At 41.0% G+C, this 19,295-nt stretch overlaps 1 protein-coding gene across 3 annotated transcripts in view; it reads right to left on the reverse strand.

The window, feature by feature from the left end:
* The window catches only part of RESF1 (retroelement silencing factor 1), a 34,021-nt gene extending 15,177 nt beyond the window's left edge, over positions 1-18,844 (reverse strand). For 2 of the 3 annotated variants that reach the window (XM_070756427.1, XM_070756424.1), the window contains exons 1-3: positions 17,721-18,313; positions 16,837-17,002; positions 4,586-4,653 (exon numbers count right to left, since the gene is read on the reverse strand). The gene's annotated coding sequence lies outside the window, so the exon portion shown is untranslated. Of the gene's footprint in view, positions 1-4,585; positions 4,654-16,836; positions 17,003-17,720; positions 18,314-18,719 lie in introns of those variants that run through there. The other variant, XM_070756425.1, reaches the window with a different exon arrangement.
* Between the last annotated feature and the right edge of the window lie 451 nt (positions 18,845-19,295).

Below are 19,295 nucleotides of genomic sequence, written 5' to 3' on the forward strand. Positions count from 1 at the left end.
TTTCTGATGCCAATTTGGCTTCGGAGAGGGGCAGCATACAAATCTAATAAATTATTATAATATTATTATTATTATTATTATTATTATTATTATTATTATTATTATTACTACTACTACTACTACTACTACTACTACTACTACTACTACTAATTACATTATAGGCCCAATTTTTTTCTTATAATAACTATTACCCTTATATAAAAGATTTGTTTGATACAAAACAGTTATCATTTAGAAATTTGATGGAACATTGAATGGATTTAAATGATTATTAATGTGTTTGGAAGAAGAAAAGACTTAAATAATAACTAATTAAAATTACTATATAGTTTTGATATTAAATAATGGATTTTTTAAGTGAGGGGAATCTAGTTAACAACCAACGGATGGAAGAAGAATCAGAAGAATTGTAAAAAAAATGAATAAGAAAGCTGGAAGGAAGACAGGAAAAATGAGACAAAATTAGATTTTGAGAGACAGCATTAGAATAACAACATATACCCAGAATAAAGAATTAACTGACTAGAAATGACATAAACATGACGGTTTCTGAAGGTACTGAGAACTTTAAAAAGAATGGAATATGTTATCAGTCTGTTAAGTATGAGAAGAATGAGAATCACTCAGGGAAAGAGAAAGGAGGAGAAAAAAAGTAGGAAGAGAGAGTAGAAAAGGAGTAGAGGGAGGGAGGAAAGGGGAGAGAAAGAGTAAGAAGGTAGAAGGAGGAGATATACATAGAGGGAGGAGAGTGTTAAGAAATGAAGGAAAACAGACTGATGTGCAGTACAAAATAGGTGTCAAAAAGAATATTGATATATGATTGATTGATTGGATGAAATGTATAATTATGTATGTTATTGACATATTGTAAGGTATATGTATTGATACATGTGAAGTGGAGAAAAAATTTTTTTTTACAAGAAACCAAAAATGTGATTGACCTGGGCCTATCAACTGGACCTGGGAAAGATGGACAAAAGGCCTGTGATAAGAACATATAAAATATGCTGAGATCTGTAACCGGTATTGTCTCTTTCTTGCTTGTACGCTTGGAGATCCACCAGCTTTTGCAAAAGTTCTAATAAAACATTTTGCTATTTCCAACAATTTGAGTGTGAGCTTTCTCACAGGAGGAACTGGGCAAAGGGTGGGGAGAAAGATAAATGTAGGGAAATTCACAAAATGTGGGGAAATTCACAAAAGGGGCATCTGGGCATTCTGGGAAACTTATGAACTTGTGGTCCTTGTCGAATGGGATTGCAAGGGAGGGATTGCATTTTGGGCAGAGGGAATAAAAGGTTGCTGGAAACTATTCTTGGGTAGCCACCCGCTCTGCCAAGAAAGTATTTTACAATACAAACTGTTTGCTGCTTCACTTAAATTTCTGACTGATGAATGTGTTTCTCACATTTGACCACTTAACTGAGCATTGTATTAAAAGGGTTTTTTTTTAAAAAAAAACCCACATAAGCATGAGAAAAGGCATTATCTGAATCACAGCCTTGTGAAAAGATACAATTTCAGGCAATTGAAACTAGAAGGTACACTTGAAAGAACCCTCTGTATTAAGCTTGCAAGCACACATAGGAAAACTCAGCCCCCCTTTTATCTTCCGGTTAGAAAGTTATAGGCATTTGATTGTCAAGACAAAAAGCTTCTGAGGGCTTGTCTACATTACAAGGTCACAATAAAAGGAAAAGCAAGTAAAAGAAATCCCCATATGCTAGGACTTCAATTCCATATCCCAAACTCAATTTGGTTTTGCTCCCATACTTTAGAGCTATCATTTTCCATATGTTATTCCTTTCCTTCACTCCTTTTATGTGCTGACTCCACAAAGTGTTCAAACCATCAACATCTCTAAAAAAAACACACCAGCACATGAAACTCAAGTAATTTGGTAAACTGCTGATGCATGCTGAAGGAATGCAAAGCTTGGGAACAAAGCCTGAAAACTGTTCTAGCTGATATATTGAGTGTTACGCAAAATAGGCAAGTGTTTTGTTTTCGTTTTTGCATCTGTTGTAGTGTTTTATTAAACACCATATCTAATGCGTCCCTAATGTGTATGTTCTTTCCTTTCACATAAATCAGAAATTAGTGTTCAGAAGTGATTTTTTTCAAAAAGTAGCACCTCTTTTTCAGAAGTAATGGTTGAGTTTTTAACAGTATTTAAAACTTACAGTATGTGAGTAGGCAACCCTTTCCTTGCGAATTACTTTTCATCTGCTATCCTACAGAGATAAAGAACCATCAACATTTTTTTTCTCTTTAGTGATATCTCAAGCTTATTCCAGGCCTGACTGACTGACTGATTGATTGATTGATTGATTGATTGATTGATTGATTTAGATTTGTATGCCGCCTGTCTCTGTAGACTCACAAGACAGCTTTCCTGACAAAACAGGAAAGCTTTCTCATGTATGCATTCATGAGAGAGTGAGGCCATGTCAACTGGCTTTCTCATCTAATTATGGTGTGCCAAACATGAAACTGTGTGTGGGGGCGGGGGGGGTGTCCTACTGTTGTAATCATAGATTTTTAAGCACTGAAATTTGGGAATAAAATATTGCTGGAGAGTGATGTTTTAAGCCTAAATTATGTGCTGAATAAAATCTTAATTCTTCCTCTATGGAAAGGCAACAAAGTCTTGGCTCAGTAAGCAAGCTGCAGACCATGTATGGACTTGGTATAAAACCTATAGAACTTCCATATAAGGAAATATACGGTATGCATTACTGACATTCCTTTGCAATCACACAATCAAGGGAAAAGGCAAGGAATGTAGCTTCTGCTTATTACCTAAAGAGAAGCTTGCCTTATAAGGTACAAGAGTGAATAATGGTTGGAGGATGGCTTAATGTATGTGGCGTTCGCGAATTGGTTATTCTGTACCACATGTCAGAACTGTGAAAACACAATAAATAGGAGAGACCTTGATCTATTTGAGGTCGCCTCATCGAGAAAACATTCTCTCTGTCATTTCATTCTGATGTGACAATCATGGCATGCAGTGCCTTCCTAGAGGGCGACCCACTGAAGGAAGGCTGCATGCCTTCATCCTACAACAGATATTATTTGCTATTCTTATCTCCAAAATCAAGAAACAATACGGTGTGGTGGTGTGGAAGGTAACATTACAAAAGGTAGCAAACCTGGAAATTAAAACAAGTGCAAAATTCTGTAAACTATGGTTACAAAGCATCATGAGTTCCTAATGTGTTGATCAGGATTGTGATGATCAAGATTCCTATACTGAAATGACTAAAATAAAGGACAAACGCCCAGAATGTGGGGAAAGATGATAGGGAAGCCACAAAAGTTCTTAAAATAAAGCTTGGCCAAAATACTTATAAAACAAAATACTGGCTGACCAACTGTACTCAATGTGTAGTGCTCAATGGAACTGGATCTACATGGAGGGGAGTATGCAGTGGCATGCCCTAAGGCTGTTTTAGGCCAAGTACTCTTCAATATATTCATCAATGAATTGGAAGAGAAGATAGATGGGGAACTCATCAAATTTGCAGATGATACTAAACTGGCAGGAATAGCCAGCTCTCCAGAAGATAGGCTCAAGATACAGATTTGAATATTGGGTGCCATCAAACAAAATGAAATTCAATGATGGAAAAAAAATAAGGCTCTACATTTAGGCAAGAAAAACAAAATGCACAGGTACAGTGTGTGTGGTACCTTGCTCAACAGTAGTTAACTGTGAGAAGGATCTAAGAGTCCCTCTACTGGACCATGGCTTATTCAGAACTGGGCCATGTGACGGGCAGGTGAGGGCATGTGCAGCATTGCTTGTAGGAGTGGCAGGCACTGGCACTTGTAGCCTCATTCGCCCCACCCATGTGCAAGCCCACTGTTTTCACAAATGAAGCTGCACATTCAAGTTTGATTATTGCGCAAAACCATCTCCCTCCCACATACACCAGGCCATCAACCCCGAAAGGTCAGGGAACAGTGCTATAAGTCATAGAGGCTTTTTTTTTCTTTTTACGACCAGTGAAGGGCTACCAAAATTTTTACTAACACACTGTGGCCGTGGTTTATGCAGGATGCCCTGCATTTTCTTTCATCTTTCAGTGCAAATTGGGTGCTCTGGGATGGAACTCCATTTCCGCTACCCCACTGGCATTCCCCCCCGCACATCCAGGCAGCAGCCCACCCCTGTTTAGCATCCTTTAATCCCCTTATTCGAGTTGGAGTCAGGGCGACTGAGTCAGTAGTGGGTTCTAAAACCTTTGGCACCGTTTTGCGCATGCACAGAAGCATCCCGGTTAGGTTGGCAGAGCCTCCTACCATCACTACTGATTCGCAGAACCAGGACGGACCGTGACAACCCACCGCTGGACTGAGTGGAACTGAGCATTTACTGGAGGGCTTCCTGACTTCTATGCAGAGTTCACAGCAGATATTTTATCTTCACACCCTGATACAGAAACATCTGCCGCTGCCTAAAATTAAATTCTCAATCTTCTAAGTGGGAGGTGAGTATCTTCACTTCTAGGCCACAGCGCCACTCTGGCGTATAGTTCATGTAATGGTCATTATATCAGGATATTAATCCAATACTTACATTTTCTAAGAATGGGTTTTACTGAATGTTGACTCTTCAGTATTGTCAATGTCACGTGATAACGTTTTCTGAAAAAAATAAAATATAAGAATTATGGGTCAGAGCTACATAGAAAAAAAATTCATATATTAATCTTGATTAAGAATGAATATTTTATCTGAGCTTGAAACCCAAGGAGGGTTTCTAGGTTAAAAGACCATAAGGAGTTCCATATATGGATGTAAGCTAGGCTTGAAAGTCAAACCAGAATTTCAGAAAAAGACAACCGAAAACCATTTTTCTGCCTGTAGTCACTAGAAGTGAAACTCAACTTCAGGGACTACTTTCAGATTTATTGGTATGCGAAGCCCAGTTCCAGATTGACCCAGCAGCCAGGTCAGGCACATCGCACCAGCAGTGGGCGTGAGAATGACGATGAAGAAAACCAGCAGGGATGGTGCAATCCAGAGCAAGGCTGGGGCCAAAAGGACAGAACTGGGATGAGACAGGTGAGTGGAGAAGTTGAAATACACTTGCAGTCATAAGTGTAGGTGAGTTGCCAAGCAAGAAGTTCAAATACACCTGCAGTCACAAGTGCAGGTGAGTTGCCACATCTTGAACATATGACCATTGTGGAGGTTGCTACAATGGCTGGAATGTCTGAGACAGGTTGTAAGCTTTGCTCTGTAGCATACCGATGTAGCATATATGTTAGGATAGGATTATATTATATCTGTACTTCTAGCATAATATGCCTTGCTCACTCTGATTCCATTATAGCCAGGACAGGACTACACGTAACTCACATAGTTTAGTCTGCACTTCTGGTGAAATCTGCTAAAGGAAATAACTGACCATAAAACGGTTCAACAACATCCCCCTGATAACAAGTATACAAGGATGAAAGCTACGTGGTCAAAGGATGCACTATACATTGCTTGAAGACAACAGGATGAGACTGTGATAAAAGGAGATTTGCTGGTAAACAGGAGATTGGCTGTGATAAAGACAAATGGCTCAAGGAAATTAGCTACATGAAAGGACATTACTTGAAAGGACATTTGCTCAAGGAAATTAGTTGTGAGAGACATTTGCTCAAAGGAAACTATTCAAGGAAATTGGTTACATGACATATGGGGATAGGAAGGACTTGAAAGTTGTATTGGATGTTTGTATATTGATTTAACATGTACGTGTAATCATTCCCATTTGCATATGCTCCCAATAAAAGGAAGTGCACAGCTCAACACTGTGTCACTTCACCCAGAGAGAAATGTGTCCAAGTCTTCTTTCTAGGATTGGCGTTCGTGAGTGACCCCGCCTGGCTGGTGTTCTGTCTGGGTCCCCCCAGACGCCAACACCAACCAAAAAGAGTAGCCAGACACACTGGTAAAAAGCAAAGGCAGTTTATATAATTCAAAGCAAACACAGGTAACAAAAACTGTTCTTACAGACAGGAACACTATGAAGCTTCACAGAGGTTTCACGAAGGCCAGGCAATAAAACAGGATTCTTGCTGGCAAAAACAACACTGGAGATAATAAAACCCACGCCTCCCCCAAGTCTTCCAGACTTCTAGGCCACAAGCCAAGATCAGAGACGCCGAGAATCGAAGCAAAGTCACAGGACTCCTAGTTGATAACTCTCCACAAGACTGTAAGGGCGGGCCTGCGTTTTCAACCCTGCTGAGGAGAACCACACCCAAACCCAGCTGTTGCCAATTCAGGGATGGAAATACCTTTCTAATTGGCCCCGTCTTTGAGCTGCACGTCGCTGCCTCATGTCTATTATAGCTTGTGCATCTTCATCCAATGAATCCAGGCTACTAGCTGGGGAGAGCCCCCCCCCCGGGGGGGTCTCAGGCTGCTCTCCCTCCTCTTCTTCCTGACGTTCCTCTCCCCCGTCTGCCTGGTCCTCCCCCTCCTGTTCACTGTCCTCCTCCTCTGGGCATGGATCCAGCAGAGATCCAGCCGGTCCCTGAGGAGCCTCAGGTTAAATCACAACAGGCTGGGGGTGCTCTAAGTCCCTCTGAGACATCGTTCCCCTCAGGGATTTTGCAGCACCTCAGGTTACCTTCTCCAGTTTCTGCTAAAAATGCTTGATGCACTTTGACACATCCTTATATCCATATTAGACTGACAATCGCCTTTTATATCAGTGCGGCTTGCAGCAGAATTTCCTAGTGAAAAGTGATAATCATCTCATATTTCCTAAGGAAGATGAAAATCTTAAGTGTGACTGCCCACTGCTTCTTTTCAGACTACTTAGTAAACACATTTCAATCCTTAGTAAACACATTTTGAAGATGCTCATAAACAAGCATTGTTTTGCAAGATTTTGTGACATTCTTGTGGTTTGGAACATTTTATAAAGGCTCTAGATATGACAGTTTCATTCCCCTTTTCTAAGAACTGCAGGAACAGGCCTGTTTTTACAAAAACAAAAACAGGGTTTTCTTTTGCCAATTAGGCTAAGGGCTTTATTAGGCCCCAAATTTTTCTTATAGCTTTATTATTGTTCTAGATAACAAAATGAAGATGTTTTTTTAAAAATAAATGCTTGATTTGAAGTGGCTCAGTGCTATTGTATCTTCTTTTAAATAGCAGAGAATAACTATACTTTCAGAAAGCCACACTAATTTTAACAGGATCTGTACAAGTATAATTTGAAATATAACAGTGTCCTATTTTAGTATTAAAATAAGGCAGCTGAGTTAAACCCTGACATAGTCATGTTTAGAGTAGATCTATTTATAAGTAGGAGGAGATAGTGTGACTACATTTAAGAAAATTTTCTGGCACATTTCTCCAATTCTTTGCTATTTCTATGGGTCAGGCACACATGTACAGAAATAAACAGCAAACAGTGTATATCATCTGTGTTGTTTGCTATTTGCTGGAAGGCAAATTGCTGGGAGGCAGAGGCAGAAATTTTCCCCCATGTTTTCCTCTCCCAAAACTAAGGTGCGTCCTATACTACGGTGTGTCTTATACTTTGAGAAATGAGGTAATTCTAAGTACTATTTCTATGAATGATCCAACAGGGAAGGGTTGCTTCAACTGCCTGAAGATAAAGACCTATTATAAAACCTATTATAAAAAATTCTGTCTACATATCTTGCTTTCTTCTTCTGCACAGTATTTCAATAAAATTTAACTCACAACTATTATTATGGTCTCCCATTCGAGGTCTGGGGAATTTTCCCCAACAAAGACAATTTGGCTGCCATATTCTGTAGCAGCTTCAGCTTCTACAGCAAGCACACAGAGAACTTTGTGTCTCTACATGCCTAGGAGAACAGAGACCAATCAATTGCTGCCCAGGTATTGTACTTTATGTTAGTCCTCTCTCCAAACCCACTTTAAAACAAGCCCACTTTTGTCTTTTAAGTCACCATTAAAACTCCTGTCTTGAATATTTTCATCAAAATACTTCAAATAATGTTGGTATTCATAAAAAACAGAGCTGAACCTCTCACAACAGTAATATGGGATATCAATCCCTTTGTTCTGTTGTCTTTAGATTTGGAGAAAATATAGTTCACTTTTCTGTTACCAACTGCAATGAACAGGTAGACCGAATCAGGTCCCCATCTTGTTGAGATCGCATGAAAAATCCAAGATATAGGCCCTATTCTCACTAAACAAGTGCCTTCCTGTGTCCAGGAGAGGAGTTCTCCAGGAGAACTAACGGTAATGCCCCCAGATTTACCTCATGAATGATCTACGCCATCATTTTGATAAGAATAAAATCCTCACACCAAATCATTTGGTATGTGTGCTATCCATCACATTAGACTTTAGTCAAACTGTTCAGCATTACCATGGCAGCATGGAACAAAGCAGCATTATCCATGGCAGGCAGATGGAATTAGACAGCAGTTCTGGAATTTCCCAACAATACATTTGAAATAATCTTCACTTGGTCAAGGAAGCTATTGAGCAGTCAATATGTGATATGCCATAGAAATCCCAGTCTTTCTTACTCAACTAATAAAGCAACTCCTTACATGCCTTAATTCCAACAGATTTTCTGGTGAGCAAAGTGAACTTGGAGGGAGGAACCGGAGGAGCCCTTACAGGGTAGAGCTGAGGAATTTGTTGTTTCGGACGGATAAAGTTGCCCAGATTCGAATGGAGCTGGACTCCGATTGGGCAACATCGACTGAGATGACAGGGATAGGTCTTAGTCCTATTATGTAGGATGAGTTTGACCTGATGACTCCTGAGTAAGTGGACAAAGCTATGGGAGCAATGAGTTCCTCCATTTGCTTATTGGACCCGTATCCCTCATGGATGGTCTCAGCCAGCAAGGAAGTGATACGAGGCTGGGTCCAGGCTTTGGTCAATGATTCCCACAACTGTTAAAGGAAACTGTAGTGAGGCCCCTCCTCAAGAAGCCTTTCCTGGATACAGCTGAGTTGAAGAACTTTCATCCTGTCTCCAACCTTTATCAGTAAGGTTGTGGAGAAAGTGGTGGCACTCCAGCTCCTACAGTCATTGGATGAAACAGATTATCTAGACCTGTTTCAATCAGGCTTCAAGCCTAGCTGTAGCACAGAAACTGCTTTGGTCACGCTGATGGATGCTCTCTGGCGAGCTCAGGGTAGAGGTCATTCCTCTATCTTGGTGCTTCTTGACCTCTCAACGGCTTTCAATATCATTGACCATGGTATCCTTCTGCAGCGACTAGGAGAGTTGGGAGTGGCAGGCACCATTTCACGGTGGTTCTCCTCCTACCTCTCAGGTCGGTCGCCTTCGGTGTTGGTTAGAGGATAGAAGTTGACCCCTAGGCCCTTACTTTGCGGGGTACAGCAGGGTTCCGTTCTCTCTCCTCTCCTATTTAATACCTACATGAAACCACTGAGTGAGATCCTCCATCGACACAGAGTGAGCTACCAGCAATATGCTGATGATACCCAGCTATACATCTCTACCCCGCATCAGTTCAGTGAAGCAGTGGATGTGCTGGTACCTGGAGGCTGGGAGGGTCTGGATGGGAGTCAACAGGCTCAAACCTAACCCCAACAAGACAGAATGGCTGTGGGTGCTGCCCCTGAAGGACCATACTGACTGTCTGTCCTTGGTTCTGGGAGGGAGGGGAATTACCCCCCTCAAAACAAGTTCGCAATTTGGGAGTAGTCCTAGATTTTCGGCTGATATTGGATCAACATCTCTCATCTGTAACTACGGGGACCTTTGCATGGGTTTGCCTGGTCCACCAATTGCGACCTTTTAACCAGAAAGTTAAAAATCATTCAGGGAAATATGCATGTTTTATTAAAATGGCCATAAAGCTCTACACATTTGTGGTGATATTATCTGAGGAAACGACTTTTCCTCCATGTTTCCACCCCAGTCCTAAAGAATAGAAACAGACTAAAGTCTTTCATGCTGAGGAAAATCTGATGGCTGTTTAATAAGCAGGATTTCTACATAAAGGCTGCCTCTAGTCATGTAATGTCGGAGAGGGGCGGCATACAAATCTAAGTAATAAATAAATAATAATAAATAAATCCTAAAGATGTTAGATATGTGTTATGAACATATTACAATTATGATTTATACTATATATTATTAATGTAGCCAAGTTTATTCTTGGCATGATTCCACTTGGAACCTCACATTGCTGGAATGTGTGTAGTACTGATGATAATGGAAGGTCCCGAATGTGCATATGAGTGATTTATCATTGATGATAATATGAGATTTAAATTTATCAGTTTGAATCAATAGGAGACTCTGTGAACAATATAAGAGCTTTATTTTAACTTTTGCAAAAGTTGGCCTTCTGTGCTCATATGGATGGAGCCACGTAAGAGCAATGATACAAATGAGTACAGAGTTTAAATACAGTTCCAAAACCTCCATCTCCCATCATTGGTAAATTTACACCAGATGAGTTTTGGCTGCACAATCTTAACAGTTTCCCAGACATTCTATCCCCTTGGCAGTTGCTACATCTTGATCATAACAACACTATTCATTTTAGCATGTGGCTACTTTCCCATTGTTAGAAAAGTCCAACAATTAAATTCAATAGGAATCCAAAAAAAACAACAATAAAATTTATCATATCTTTCTTACAAAGGTCTCTTATGACTGGATCTAAAATCTCCATATCACAAGAGTCAAAATTACAATATGAATTCAACATATAAATACATTTCATGCCTTCATCTTTATTCCTCCTACTCCCCTCTTTATATAATATTTGGCACCCTTTTTACAGTGCTTTCCAATTTGGAAAAGCCCTAAAACATCCATCATCCTGATAAGAGATCATTTCTTCAAGTAAATGACTAACTGGTTAGCATAACTCTTTCCCACATTCTTGTAGCAAAAACATCTCCTCTCTAAGGACACATTTATTCTGTAAACATATACTGCTCATAAGAACAGAAAGATTACCAAACAAAAATCCATTTTTGATTGTATAATAAAATAGTTGTGCAATGGCTTCTCCCTCTCCCTCAGAGGCCTTCCGGAAACCTCAAATGCCCTCCCAGAGCTTCCGCACAAACTGAAAATCAGCTGGTTGGCACACACATGCGCGCTGGAGCTGAGCTATGGCAACAGCTCGCATGCTGGCAGATATGGCTCTGCATGCAATAGGTTCACCATCATTATACTAATACATTTATAGCCTTGTTATTTCCCTAAAACTCATACTTCCATGCAATTCCGTAGCTAATGTCTCATACCTAATGTCTCAGAGTACTGAGGATAAATATGGCGGTACTACTGCTCTTTTCTTTACAGGAATAATGATCATTTCTCCCAATAATCATGGGAACATAAGTGAGTGCAAGGAATGTAATGGATTGTAAAGGTTAAATAACCAAACGGAAACAGAGTTTTATAAAACTTGGGAGAAAGTATATAATTGGTGGAATGCTAATAAAGATTATAAATGATATAAAAATGAATTATAGAAAAGTTAAATTTTTAGGCAGAATATATAGTATACCTGTATTTAATAAATAAGTTTTAATTTTATGAATTGATTGTGAGTGTTTTAATTATAATAATGCAATGAAAATGTTGAATTGAGTAGTACTAGTATATTAAGAGATATGTTACTAACAACTTTTAACTTTCTGTATTGATCGAATTAGAATTAGTCTTTTTTTTTTGTATTAGAAAGACTTCTATACTTAGCGAAGCAATGGTAGCTCCTTTACATGTTAAATGTTTGTCCTGTTTTGTTTTATATTTAAAAAAAATCAATAAAAATATTTTTTTTTAAAGGAATGTAATGGATTGCATTTTTCATGGGACCATAGAACAGGGAGTAAACATGTGAAGTTCCAGATGTGACACATGAATTTTAGAGTAAACAAGTTGAGTATAAAAAGAAGACTGAAACGAAGCCAGACCTATGAAGTGCAACACGATTTTTGTTAGAGCAGGGAACACTCTGAGTCTGCTTGCCAGCCCATTCTAACACAGTCTGATCGCCTATGTTGAGAGTGCATTTGAGTATTGTGAGAATGTGTAACCAAGTTGGGCAGCAACACTTACAGAAACTTGACTACTATTCTGGGAAATGCTTTAGAAGAACTGTTGTTCAGAAATGTTACACACACCTGACAAGTTATTATTGAATGGAAAACAGGAGGACCAGTATTATGTATGCTGTCTTGAATTCCTGAACCCAAACTAAGATATAAATCTAACTAACAGATTGAGAAATGAAACAAATTAGAACAGATTCTATAAGCAGTTCCAAGGTGCTGTTAAATTCCAACCGGTGTGGGTCTCCCTACAGCATTCTAAGGTGAAATGCAATCTATATAGCCTAAGACAGTGAATGCGAACCTTTTTTTCCTTGGTGCTGAAAAAGCATGAATGCCCACACCCCTAATTCAATGTCTGGGGAGGGTGAAAACAGCTCCCCCCCCCCCGAGGCTCTCTGGAGGCCGGAAATGACCTGTTTCTCAACTTCTGGTGGGCCCAGTGGGCCCGTGTTTCACCCTCTCCAGGCTCCAAAGGTTTCCTTGGAACTGGGGGAGGGTAAAAACACCCTCCCCATCCTCCCGGAGGCTCTCTGGAAGCCAAAAATGCCCTCCAGAGCATCTGTGTGAGCCAAAAATCACCTGGCTGGCACACGCATGCATGTTGGGCTAGGGCAACGGCTTGCGTGCCAGCAGATATGGCTCCGTGTGCCACCTGTGGCACCCATGCCATAGGTTCGCCATCACTGGCCTAAGATGTAGTCCAACAAATATTAAATCATCTGATTTCATATTCAATAGTTCTGGTGGAAGTTTTATTGTTTTTAAGCCTCTAAAAATAAAATATTACAGAAATATTCTGTAGAAATATTCTATTTTCCCTCCAAAATAAGACATCCCCTGATAATAAGCCCAATCGGGCTTTTGAGTGCATGGCAATAAGGCCAAGCGCTTATTTTAAGGTTCCAAAAAAAAAAAGGCAGCTTCTTATTTTTCGGGAAACACAGTATGTTAAACTTAACCTGAAAATTATAGGACTGTTTGTATACTGTATATTGTAAAGCAGATTACTAATATTCAATAATTTTAACATTAGTCCATATAAAAGCAGGCACTAGACAAACATCTGACATATCATATCGAGCATCTAGCTGAACACTTTATAATTTAATAAACTGAGAAAATGAAATTGGTTCCAAGCATATAACCCCCCGGCATTCCTATAAATGGAGGAACAATTTTAATTAGCAGCTGAAGGCTGCAATCATAACATACTATAGGGAATAAGTCCCAGTGAAGTCAGTTGGACTGATTTTCAAGAAAACATGCAGAGGTCTGTGTTGCGCACCTGAAATTTTACACATATTTACTTGAAAGTAACTCCCATTAAAAGCAGCAAAGCACATTTTAAAACAGATAACTGGGAGAAAATATTCAAAGTATACAAAGTTATCACATAAATATAGCTTCAGCTCCCCAGCACACACTCACGTTAAAAAAATTCAGGATCAATTGTATGATTTTTTTTTTTTAAAAAGAAGAATTTCACTTGTTCCTACTAGTTTCCTGCATATTTGAGTAATAGTGATTCAAAAGGAAATTTGTATGGATCACAAAGACCAAATGAGACAATAAAAGCCTTCTAAACTTGCACGTTTGTAATTACAGGTACAGTAGAGGTGGTTATGGCCTTGTTTTGATTCATGTTTATTGTTAGGAGGAAACAAGGTTATAGTAAGATGATAGAAGAGTCACATCTGTGAAATAGGGACACTATTAGGTCTCCAGAGAAATATCAACAATAATTCAACATCACTTAGGATATTTTTGATGCTAAGTGTTTTGATTATCCAGATTATCTCTGCACCCTCCCTAAGTCAAATAGATTTGCACAAAAAATAGTGGAAGCTACTATGTTCAGCTTTAAGGCTTTTCAAAATTGGGCGGTGTTTTTCCCCCAGAAACGCACCTTCCTGTCAACCACAGGCAGCACAAACATTAAATGTGCACCAGGAGGACATCAGTTGGTTAGGTTGCTATAGACCCATAAAGGAAAATAACAAAATGACATGGGCAGAAAAAAACACATACAATTATTTCTACACCAATCTTTACTGCTGGTCTACAACGAAGATAGGAAACGATAGAACCAGATCAAATTGTAAAATAGGATTCAACATTTATTTTTCTAACATGGGGTAACTAGATCTGGCTGCAAGTATCTGGACCATGGTAAGTCTATAGGTTATTGCCAATAGGCAACTTTACTAAACTTCAATTAGTAGCTGAATAAATCTGAAAGTTTACTTATTATGGTACGGTTTTGACGAAACTACTTACAGGGATGAATAACCCAATAAAATAATTATTTTCTTAGACAAATTATAATTCCACAGACCTGGATAACCAAAAAACCCCTAGCTATCCAACAATCAAAGGTTATTCTTTATTGAGGATACTGAATTATCTCACAGTCCATATCTAGACTGTGTCTGCAATGTTGGTGTCCTCCTAGATTCGCAGCTGAGACTAGACCAGACCACCATCTCTCGGCTGTGGGTAGGAGGACTTTTGCACAAATTCATCTTGTGCCCCAGTTGCGGCCCTACTTGGATCAGGAATCTCTGCTCACAGTCACTCACACTCTTATCACCTCATGTCTTGACTACTGCAATGCACTCTACATGGGGCTACCCTTGCAAAGTGTTCAGAGACTACAACTGGTCCAAAATGTAGCTGCACGCTCTATTATGGGTGTACACAGAGACACCTATGTTATACCAATGCTTTGCATGCTGCATTGGCTCTCAATAGGTCTCTGGACCTATTGGTTATCACCTTTAAAACCTACATGGTTTAGGACCAGGTTATGTACGGGACTGCATTCTGCCACATACCTCCCAGCAGCCAGTCAAGGCCCAGAGTCGGTCTTCTCACGACTCCTTCAGCTAGGCAATGCCAACTGGTGGGACCACGTGGGAGGGCCTTTTCTGTGGCGGCTCCAGCTCTATGGAACCAACTCCCCTCTGAGATCTGCAAGATCCCTACCCTCCTGGCCTTCCGAAAGGCGGTAAAAACATGGCTTTTCCGGCAAGCTTGGAACTGGTGAACAGTTTCATCTTGTCCCAGCTGAATGGATGAATGTGTTAATTAGGGGTTCTTAAAATTGTTTTGTTATTTATTATTATTGCTTTTTATATTGCTGTTAGCCGCCCAGAGTCTGTAAGGAGTTGGGCGGCCTACAAATTGCATTAATAAATAAATAAATAAATAAATAAATAAATAAATAAATAAATAAGTTTGAAATAGCTGAGATGAAGCTCCTCTCATGCTTAGTCAGGATCCTTTATGAGTTCATGGGATCCAGGCTGTTGTTCCCCATTTTTTGAATGAAGTCTTCCAATTGACATTTTTACTTACTATTGCAATACCTGCCTGAACAATGCTCTTTTAATACTTGACCTCTGTCCTAGATATATCTGATACAAACTTGACATTTTAAAAGTACATTTTATGCTGACAATCTCTGCTCACACAGTGCCTCGCTTCCTGAGACACAGCTGTGGTGTTAAAACGCAAGAAAGACATGTACTCAGGAAAGAACATATTTTTGATGGTGTAAGATAAGATGTCACCTGCTATCTAGGCATATAGCTTGACACGAATATAACCACATATTAACCGCAAGTTCCTCTTTAGCCCCACCACAGGTACTTTAATTTCTGTAATTTCATTTCTGCACTTTTACATCATATAACCTTGTTTCTCTGATATATGATTGGTTATCTTTTTGTACGTTTTTGGAGATGTATAAAACCCTCTAAAGACAACTTTGGGGTGTTCAGATGTTCTTTGATTTCTTCTGAACCGCATGCAATAAATCTGAGTTACTCTATCTCCTCATGGTCTCTGCTCCCTTATTGGCAATAAGTAGTTTTTGTCCTGCTACACAATTGTTTTTGCTAATTTTGCCTCAGCCTTCATCATTGCTGGGGGGGAGGGGGGTATTCATAGCCAATCAACTTCCTCATCCTAGTTTTTGTCCAAATAGCTTACAAAACCATTCCACCTTCCATAGCTTTCCATTCATCACTTTGCACAACAGTTTTACATGTACTATATTCAGACAAGACCCATAGTGGTCAACCCACATATAAGCTCTTCTTTAAGCTTTTTAAAAAAACATCCTACTTTATAGCTATGTATCTTAAGCTGCAACGGCGTCACATTTACATAACTTAAATTCCATTCCACTTTTCCCAATCCTCCAGATACAGACAGTCCTCAAATTACACTCAAAATTGAGGCCAAAATTTATGCCGCTAAGTGAAACATTTGTTAAGTGGGTTTTGCTCCATTTTATGGCTATACATGCCACTGTTGTTAAGCAAATCATTTCAGTTGTTAAGTTAGCAAAACAGTTGTTAAGTGAACCTGGCTTCCCCACTGACTTTGCTTGTCAGAAGGGGATCACATGAATCCCAGGATACTGCAGCCATCACAAACATGAAACAGTTGCCAAGCATCTGAATTTTGATCGTGTGACCATAGAGATGGTACAATGGTCATAAGTGTGAAAAACGATCATGTCAATTTTTTTCAGTGCCGTTGTAATTTTGAATGGTCACTAAATGAACTGTTTTAAGTCAAGGCGTACCTGTATATCAGGGCTACAGCTACTTCATTCCCTGGCCACCAAAGGACACCAGGAGAGGAAAAAACTTTTCAACCAATAGGAAAAAATAAAACTGACATGATACAGATACACAGGGGGGGGGGGGGTGTCTTTCAACAGCCCAGTGGGAACACCACTCACTTTCTACCCATTCTCCAAAGCAGCACCAAATTTCAGCGGCACATCATTTCTTATCCTTCAGGCACCAATAATCCTCCAGCTGGGGTGGTGGTCTTGCTGGTCTGCAGGCTTCTGCTCCAGGCAAAGCCAGAGGCCCCCTGGCCCAGGTCTCCAATTCTCTCCACAGCTGCAGGGAGCCAAAAAAGAAACAGAAAGAGAGAGTGAGAGTTCCAATCAGTATACACTCTTCCACTTCTGGTGATCAGCAAAATCGGCATCCATGATTCCGAGTGCCATGATTCTTCTGAATGGGAAGTTAAGGAGCAAGGGCATCTTTTTGTTGTTCTGGTGTTGTTGTTTTCTATGTATTGTTTTCTTTTGGGGTATGTCACAAGTTTCAGCTTTTTTAAAACTTTCAATAATTAGCAGATAAGTAGATAGGTAGGGAAGGGAGGAAGGGAAAGAAAAGAAAAAAAGAAAAAAGGGGAGGGAGGGGGTAGGGAGAAAGGAAGGGAGGAAAGAGGGAGGGAGGGGAAGGAGGAAAAGGAAAAAAAGAAAAAAGGGAAAGGGAGGGAAGGAAGGAAGGAAAAAATCCGCTCCGGCTTCCTTCGCCTGAATCATTCCTTCCCCCTTCCTCTTATTCCCAAGCCCGGCTTGCTGTTTTGCACCAGGGATGGACCAGCCCCGCTAAGGGACGGCTAGGGGAGGGCCAACAAGCCGTCAGGGAGAGTCTCCCGGCAGCGACGCGCCTCTTTTCCCGCTCGCTGCAATTAAAAAAGAGGGGGGGAACGGGCCTTTCCTTCGCTCCGTTCGTCATTTCGCACCCCAGGCCCTTTTCCTTTCCCCCCACACAACTCGCCTCTGGTCTCCTCCTTGGAAGCTCGGCGGACTGAAGCACCACCTACCTTAACCCCTCGGTTGGCCAAGCGGGACTCCAACCGACGCGATAGACGGGAGAAGCGTGCTAGGCACAGCCGCCCGGCCAGCCAGCCACCCCGGGAGGCCAAGTTTTCCAAAGCCGAGGATGGCGGGGAAATTCCCCGCTCCGAGGCTCCCAGGTTCCTCTCACTGGGAAAAGGAAGCGGCGAGACCGGCTTTCCAAACGAGGAAGGCTCCCTGTGCCTGGCTGACTCCTCCGGCCGTGCGCTGACCAGACCGAGGAAAGGAGGAGGAGAGGGGGAAAAAACAAGGAGCCGCCGCGGCTTCTTGGAAAGCGTCCCCCAGTCTCCGCACTGCTAGCCGCCGCCGCTCCTGAAGCGCTGAGCTCCAGCCCTGAAAAAAAGCTTCTCGTCACTTCGCTGCCCCCGAGCTCCAGGAGGGCCGGCCCACGAGGCGAGGGAGGAGAAAAACAAGCCTCCACAGGGAGGCCACGGCGGAGGGCGGAACGCCGCCCTTTTGCCGCGCTCCGCGAGCGCTCTCTGCTGCCGCGGCCGCGCATTCCTCCTCACACGCTCGCCGCCATCTTGTCAAAAGGGCGGCGAAAAAGGAAAGATCGCCCTGAGAGTCCCACCTCTCCAGAGGCAGGCCGGCGGGCGGGAGGCCGGGCTTAGAGCCAGGGCAAATCGTCGGGTCTTGAATTCCGCTCCGGTCCGTAGAGGCTTAGCCGCGAGGCGATTGAATAAGCGGGGAGGGAAAGAGTAGCTTCAAAAAACGGGACGAGTGTCGAAAGAGGGTGGGGAGGACGCGTCCATGTTTTTGCTGAGGGAATTTTTTCTCCCCTCACTCGCTTGAAGAAGCGAAGCTGGAAGCCGAGAGCGCCTTTTGACTGGAAAACACGCCGGACGGTAGAAGAGCCCCAAGGAAGAAATTGAGCCGTCGGATGATCCGACCTCCGGAGTTTCTGACCAGTCTGCTCAATACTGTTTGAAATCAAAGTTTTTGGGTGTTTTGTTTTTCTTTTTTACCTGTTTCTGTCGGAAACCGAATCCTTTGGGAAGCGCTGGTAGGTGACTTCCTTCCCCGTTTAGAAGGTAGAAGAAAGAAAGGGCGCTAAAAAAAAAAGACTTTCCAGTATCTGTCGACTGTCAAATAACAGCAGCAGGAGGGTTTTATTTCCTTTTTATTTCCTTCCTTTCCTTGTTGTTTTAAATCCAAAATTACTCCGCTCGGATTCTGAAGATTCTTAAAGGCAGCGTATTGCCGAATAATTGGGGTATTTTTTAAAAATAAGAGCAAAACAAACGCACCAGTGAGTAAAGAGATTTAAAGCTTTGTTTACTTTAGCCAAGTAGATTTAAATAGGATTTTTTTTAAAAAAAACGCATAACGTACTAGGCAAGATGATAAGGAGTCGCGGTGGAACAACAGCAGAGATTATTTTATTTACTTACTTATTGAATTTGACTTCTATGCCGCCCAATCCCCAGGGACTCAGGGCGGCTTACAACAGTATAAATTACAAGTAACAATAAAAGGTCAAGAAAAAAACCGAACTAATTTCTAAAATTCTACTTAAAACTCAAAAAACAAATAATTTTAGT

Source organism: Erythrolamprus reginae, chromosome 6 (assembly GCF_031021105.1).
Source record: "Erythrolamprus reginae isolate rEryReg1 chromosome 6, rEryReg1.hap1, whole genome shotgun sequence".
Lineage (NCBI taxonomy): Eukaryota > Metazoa > Chordata > Lepidosauria > Squamata > Dipsadidae > Erythrolamprus > Erythrolamprus reginae.